The sequence below is a fragment of the Lactuca saligna genome, chromosome 3, assembly GCF_052625555.1.
Source record: "Lactuca saligna cultivar CGN05327 chromosome 3, ASM5262555v1, whole genome shotgun sequence".
Taxonomy (NCBI): domain Eukaryota; kingdom Viridiplantae; phylum Streptophyta; class Magnoliopsida; order Asterales; family Asteraceae; genus Lactuca; species Lactuca saligna.
The window spans coordinates 22,518,937-22,527,366 of NC_136419.1; positions in this window are offsets into that span (position 1 = coordinate 22,518,937).

The window sequence follows — 8,430 nt, forward strand, 5'->3', positions numbered from 1 at the left end:
TGGTAGGGCCTTAGAATAAGGTCATGCAAATATGTTGGGCCTTGATTTCTAGTTGAATTTGGGCTTGAATAAAGATAACCTTGGGGTAATGTAGTAATTATCCAAGTATGTATTTATGGTTGTGTGTTGGGACCCAATTATTAATTGAGTGTTTTTTTGGTGTTGACAGTTTGGGAATCTGTCATCCAGCAGTCGGGGTTGAGTCTACGGGACTTCAGCAGTGTGTGGGGTTGAGTCTGCGGGACTTCAGTAGTGTGAGGTGAGTTACCTTCCAGTATAAGTGGGTCTAAGGCCACAATGCCGACCCACTAGTAAGAGTTATAGTAGAGATAATTATCTTTATGATAATTATCTGGTATGCTGCTATCTGTTATGATTATGTGCTAGTATGCTACGATGTTGTGTGTTATGTAATAGGAGGGGGTAGGTTAGACCCCAGTACTGGTCGAAAGGACCGAAGGGGTAGTTAGTACCCAGTTATGTTAGATAGTTTATGATATATGTGTTATGTTATTATTTGGTAGTGGTAGGGGTGAAATAGTCCCCAGTTACCAGTTAAAAGATACCGAAAAGGGAGGCCAACACCTAGATATGCTAGGCAGTTACCGGTTGAAAGATACCGAAGGGGAGGCCAGCACCCAGATATGCTAGGCAGTTACCGGTTGAAAGATATCGAAGGGGATGCCAGCACCCAGATATTCTAGGGATTATGTATTTATATGGTATGTGGTATGATGGGGGAACTCACTAAGCTTTGTGCTTACGGTTTTCAGTTTTGGTTTTAGGTACTTCGTTTTCAAAGGAAAGGAGCCGACTCAATCGCAACACATCACACTATATTTCCGCATATGAGATCTTAGGGATTACACTCTGATATTGTTTTATGACAACATGTTTTGATTATTTCTACTTTGGTTTTGACATGAGATGTTATTATGGATGTTTTATTACTTATGGTTTTATAATAACTTTTTTTAAAATGAAATTTTCAGCCTTGAATTTTGGGATGTTACACAATAACTCGACACGAACCCGACACGAAATTATCAGGTTTGGGTAAAAGATTTTGACACGTTGTAATTGACATTTGATGATTAAATAAAAGTTGTCGTTTATTTATAAGAAATGTGTTACTATCTTATATTAATCGTTTACTATTGTTTCAACTTTGCATGTTTTGACTTCTAGAATAATTATTTTATTCAAAACTCTCCACAGTCGGTCATACATTGGAAGTAGGTATTGAATTAAGATTGTCATGAATTTGACTTGTAAGATTTGTCTAAGGTGCATTAGACATGACAATGGTTGCTACAACCTTCATGAGTGCTCATAAGGTCTGAGTATTGGATTAAACCCACGCTCACTTGTGTCACTTCATGGAATTTATCTCCAGTGATCGTGAGACGGTAATATCATATATGTCTTCAAACCTAGAAATATGAGTTGTTGAATATGAGTTGGTTATCCATTGATTATACGAAAACACATCAGTAACTTGATGTCATAAAACGTGTTTTTGTGCATAATTCAACTAGTAGTTAGTACAAGCATATGAGTCGAAGTTTATCTATTCCTTCTAGCAATAGAAGTGATATCTGGGCCCCTCGATGATTTGGTTTTGAATTATGTATCGGGCCCGGTCAGAACCTAATTGATGTGTTCAATTTAGCTCTATGTCAAACATATCAAAGATCGAGAAACAACTGTTGGACAATAAGTACGACATTGTTCCATGTATTCTTTCGACTGATATCTTGAGAACAAAGGATTATATGATCACTTATCTAAAATGGCGCTTCATAGTTCAACATAGTTTTAAAGAGCTACGATTGCTGGTTGGTTCCTGAAGTTATACTTGCAACTATAGTTATCAGACTTATCCAAGTGAGAGACTGTTAGATAAGGTGTCTAAGTTCGTAACTATATTTGGTATGAACTTGACCCGATCCAGCATGGTCCATTTGGGTTGAACTACACCTAAAAATTTGTATGGATATACTTTTAAGAATAAGATGTCTATGATCTATTAATATATTGTAAGTTATAATATATTAATTTGAAATCATATTATTTAATTAGTGTTGATCAAGAATTGATTTTGGAATTAATTTAGTTATCAAAAGAGGCTAATTAAATATGGACTCTTACATATATATATATATATATATATATATATATATATATATATATATGGATTGGGCTATGATTTATTTAGGATGGGCTAATAGTATATGGAAGTCCATAGAGCTTTTAACCCATGGATCCTAGGTAAATGAAGAGTCATGGGTATTAGGGTGTAACCCTAATCCTCCATTCTATATAAAGAGGTCCTTGGTTCTAGAATTGGCACTAGTATGTGTGAGAAACAAGAGTGGGCCGATTTTAGTGAACATCATATTCTCTCAAGTATTTCCAAGATGTTTTGGGTGATTTGTGACACCACTTGAGGCATCCACACTATTGGTGCTAGGCTTTAAAACTCCAAGCAATAAACTACAAAAGAAAGGTTCATTATTCTACTTAAAGTTTTGTATTACAAGTACCCCATAACATGCTAGTTAGGTTGTAAACCTTGGAAATCAAATTTGCATGTATTTTAGAGAAAACATAGATCCAAGGTTTCTAGGGTAGCATGTACACCATAGGAGTGTTAGAATGCTCAAAACCGATCAACGTATTGGAATCTAATTATTAATTGGGGGTCTTTTTGATGTTAGCAGTTCAGGAACATGTCAACCAGTAACTAGAGTTTTATCCACAGGACTTCAGCAGTGCGAGGTGAGTCTCCTCACCATACCAATGGGTCGAAGGAACCAAGGCTAGCCCATTTTGTATTATGTGGTACACTATTTGATGTAGTATGTGGTATGCCAGTTTGTCACACCCCCAAACCAAGGATGGCGGAAACGTCTGGGGGTGGAGGACTTCATGTACAGTATCACAACAACGTGTATAATAGTGCTCAAAGTAAAAACAACCACCATATATATAATTGCAAAAGTTACACCAAAGTATATGTTTACATGTTTCAAAAGCAATTACATTATGATGACAAAATAAATTGTTGACGGTTTAACGTCCCATCCTCAAAGCGATGAAGTTTTCCTGTTTCACTGATTTCCTGAGAATACAAGTAGTTTTAAAAAGTGTCAACACAAAGGTTGGTGAGTTCATAAGAGTTTTGTTTGAAGTAGAAACCGTTTTTCCTTGTAAAATCAATATAGTTTGATTTCTAGAAAATCCAATATTTTCTTAGTTACGTGTGAATAGAAATATTCCTATATGATGCATTAATGAACCCTAGAATGACCCGTAGAGTTCCTCTATAATCGTCCAACGTATATAAGTTATATAAGGTTTAAATTAGATAAACCGTTGAATATAGTGGGTCTGCCCCAGGTCCACAACCAAACAAGGAACAGGAGATGAGGCAGGCATCACTAATTCTAGGCCAATCGAGACAAAATTCTTATAGGACTCAAACATGTACGCTCAACGATTATAGTTGAAGTCTAACAGTTCTAGATGCAATATAGTTTTAATATCATAATAACTAACTTAAGTGAACCTGGTACTTTGTATTGGTACCCCCTTTCTTTATAGAGACCCGACACTTTGTATTTGTACCCCTTTTTGTATAGAGACCCGACACTTTGTATTTGTACCCCTTTTTGTATAGAGACCCGGCACTTTGTATTTGTACCCCTTTTTGTATAAGTGTGTTGAGTGATGTATCATAAACTATACCTATTATAGTTTATCTAAAATGTATATAATATGTATGAATTCTTTTATGGAAATGTATTAGTGTTGTGAATTTATCGAACTATACTTTATAGTTACATACTACGTGTTCTAAATGAACGAATAATATTTAATATGAATGACTTAGTTTCAGTTCATAATGATAAACTAGCAAAGAAACACATTCAAAGATTAGAACTTATGATTACACACTTTGCTCAACATAATACAAAGTGTTATGATATTTACATGCTGTTGGCTAAATTTAGCAATTCTGCCCTGTTTTGGAAAAATCATAGAAAAATCATACGAAGTCAAAAACTAGATCCGTAAATTCTGAGAGTTCACAAAATGTGTCTAGTTTACTCATAATTTTTATCACGATTTTTAATGACCTCCAACTTGGGTGAAAAAGTCCATAATCACAGACTGGTCCGGATTGTTGTTTGAAATGATAGGCTGTTTTGTAAAAATCACCATAAATTGTAGAAAAATCGTATGGAGATGTGAAAGTAGTCATTTTAAAGCTAAAAACTTGAACTATTTTCACCTTGTACAGTTTTGAAAACAAAAATGTTTAAGATGCCCAAAACAGTCCGTGAATGGAGTTGAACTTTTCTGATGAAGGCTGTTAGAAAAATTTAGTTATGTTCTTAGTGTTTTAACTTGTATCCCCCCCCCCCCCCCTGAAAACTTGAGAAAACATGAAAATATAGGGGTATGAACTCACCTTGAGTGATTTCAGTAGGTAAGTGTTGAAGAAGAGAAGTGTTCAACCCAAGAACACTTGAAGAATCACTTGAAGATTCGAAGCTCTAACGCTAATATGATGGAGTTTGTGTAAGATATTCATGATTTGAGTAGAATGAAGTGAAATAATCATAAGGAGGATGAATTATACTTACTAAGAGTGGAAGAACACGTGAAGATCAGCCTTGAATCTCGAGTTTGGAGTGGGAAAAGTTTGAGAGAAAGTGGTGTTTGATACTTAGTGAAATGAGGGCAAATGAGAGAAAATGAGGAGAGAGGATGTTTGTTCCAGCTCTAAAAATGTGGGAATGAGTGTAAATTGAGTGGAAATGACATTGATGTGACCTAGGTAAGGTGGGGAGGTGTGGTTAGTCAAAGAGTGGGTGTGGAGTGGTTGCTTGTGATATTGGATAAGATAAAGTCAACACTCCACCTTTAATAATTCACCCATTTGATTTTTTTTTTATTATTTAAATAATGATTTTCATCAAAATATGTTTAAATTATGAATATTTAGAGTTTATTATGTTAAAATATAATTTCTGGAGAAAATCCCGCTTTAAAATCACGAAAAACGGGCTTAAAATGTTAAAAATATCAAAAATGGGCTAAAAGTGACAAATATGCGAATTCTGGCCGAGGCTCGGCCTTCTGGTGCTGAACCGAGAGAGAGAGAGGGAGGCAGAACCGAGAGGGAAGAAGAGAGAATGGAAGGAACCGAGAGGGAGAGGGAGAACAGAGGGGCGCGAGACAGAGCGAAAGAAGGAACAGAGGCCGAGCGAGAGAAGGGAACAGAGAGAGACAGAGACCGAGCGAGACAGAAAGGCGGGGTAGCGACAGAGACCGAGGCTCGGTCCTCGCGTGCATTAGCCACCAGAGGCTCGGTCCTCACGTGCTTTAGCCACCAGAGGCTCGGTCCTCGCGTGCTTTAGCCACCAGAGGCTCGGTCCTCGCCTAAGAAGCCAACAGAGGCTCGGTCCTCGCCTAAGAAGCCTCTCACTCCGGTTTCGGTTCCTAAAGCCTATTTTTCCCGTTTTCGCCCCGTTTTAAGCCGTTTTTGACCCGGTTAAGGGTCGGAATGACCCGAATGATTCCAAAAAGTTAAGGGAAACTTTTGAGAGAGATTTGGGAGAGATTTCTCACACTTGGAGAGATTTGGGAGAGATTTGACATTCTTGGAGAGATTTCTCATACACAGAGATATTTGCGAGAGTTTTCACATACTTGGAGAGATTTGGGAGAGATTTGACATTCTTGGAGAGATTTCTCATACAGAGAGATATTTGGGAGAGATTTCACATACTTGGAGAGATTTGGGAGAGATTTGACATTCTTGGAGAGATTTCTCATACAGAGAGATATTTGGGAGAGATTTCACATACTTGGAGAGATTTGGGAGAGATTTGACATTCATGGAGAGATTTCTCATACAAAGAGATATTTGAGAGAGATTTCGCATACTTGGAGAGATTTGGGAGAGGTTTGACATAGAGAGAGATAGAGTAAAAACGATTGAGAGAGGTTCCATGTGGGACAGTTGTGAGTGTCCGGCATCACAATGCATGGTTCGTAAACCCTGTTAAGCCTTGTTTAAGGATCCTACACACTCCCGATGAGTATGCATCATTGTTTTGTCGGTTTGGCTCGCCACGTATTACAGTTTTTAGGTCAAAGAGATCTAGTTGTACGTACTTTTCGATTTATATTTTCTTATCAGAATAGCGAGTTGTTTAGTAAATACTGAACGTAAGTCCAAGTACACAAGGGTTAGTTGAGCTGATCGGTTTGACTTGTTGACTTTATTTGACTTTGAATTGACCAGAATTTGACGGTTGTCATACAGTTAGTTATATGCTATATGTTATTCTATTTGTTTATGTGATATTTGTTGGGTTTTGAGCATTCTAACACTTCCTAAGTGTACATGCAACCTTAAATACCTTGGATATATGTTTTCTCTATTATACATGCAAATATGATCTTTCCAAGGTATTCACCCTAACTAGCATAATAACATAGATTCAAATGAATATATCAAGTTAAAATTACATACCTATTTGATGTAGAATGTCTTCATGAAGCTTGAGTGCCTATTGCCCCAAGTGTGACACCTCAAATGGTTCACACAACACCAAATGCACATGGAGTGACTTGAGAGAGATTCACACTTCATGAAAATCGGCTAGCCCTTCCTATTACTCATAGTGGTCGATTTTCTCCAAGAATAAGATCATTATATAGTTAGGGTTACACCATGTAAACCCTAATTGTCATGGCCTTTCATTTCCATGATCCATGGGTACAAATACACCATGGAGCATCTTATGGGTTTTAGCCCAACTTGACAATCCATGGAGCATTAGCCCACTATATAAGTATGGATGATTTACACAATCAACCCATATATTTAATTAGTCTTCTTTTGTTCACTTAATTAATCCTAGATTAATTCTTGATCAATACTAATTAAATAATCTTATAATATATTAGCAAACCTTAAGTGCTATTTCTCTCATTATAGTCTATCCAAATGCATGATGCCATGCAACCAAAATGGACCATGTCGGGTCGGGACAAGTCTCACCAATTACAGTTATGGACTTAGACATTAATCCAACAGTCTTCCACTTGGATAAGTATAAAACTATTATTGCATATGACTTCAAGAACCGACTGGCAATCGTAGCTCTCAAAAGCTTCTGTCGAACTCTGACCTTGCTGATGATCTCTGACCTTTGTCAATGACTTGTCCATTAGATAAGGGATCGTATATTCCTCTATTCTAGATATCATATGGACTGAGACATGGATTATAATCATTTTCTATGTCCACTTGTTGTTTCCCAATTTCCGATTTATGACGACTGACTAATTGAACAAATCAAATCAGTCCTAGCCCGACCGAGCACTTACATTTGTCATCACCAAATCATCGAGGGGCCCACAGATATCGCTTTTAACCCAAAGGTAAAAGGAATAGATAAACTTCGACTCATATGGCTTGTTCTACTACTTGTTGAATCATACACAAAGGCACGTTTTATAACATCGAGTTACCGAATGCGTTTTCGTGCAATCAATGTACAAACAACTCATAGTAACAACTCATATCTCTAGGTTTGAAGAATATAAGATATTATCGTCTCATGATCACTCGTGATAAAATCCATGAAGTGATTCCAATAAGCGCGGGTTGAATCCAATACTCAGAACTTATGAGCACTCATGAGTGTTGTAGCCCTTTGTCCAACATCTTAGACCTCTACAAGCCAACCCATGGCAGTATTGATTCATATCTACTTCCAACATATGACCGACTGTGGATGGTTTGAATAACTTAGTCATTCAGGAAGAACAACCTAGTTATTTTGGAAGTCAAAACATGCAAAATGAAACACAAGAATAATTGAATCTAATATGGTATCAAAACCTATGAACATAAATAAAACACCTTTTATTTATCACCATTCGATTACACATTATTCATTATATACTGTTTCAGCTATCAACTTTATTCTTGAGTTAAAACACTAGTTGTCCCATGCTTCGAGCATGTACACAATGTTTTCTAAACACTAGTCATGCCATACACCAAGTATGCATACTATGTTTGTCTATGATCTTTACTTTGTGAAAGAGATCGATTGAACATAATTACAATGGTTCTCATTTCACAGTCCCAAATCCTTACTAATGCAAGAATTCCAAATTCATGCAATTTACTGAAATCTGTTAGATTCTAAACTTATATGCATTGATCCTCTTGTAATGATTATGCACAAAGTCAGAAAGACTTGACAACAACCATTACAGAGCATTCCAAAGGAGATCAGCTCCTTGGAAACATCCTATTTGCATTAAATTTCCTAATCTTACACAAATTGATTAATTTCTAACTTTGAAACATTTCCATATTCCATTTTGACTATCACA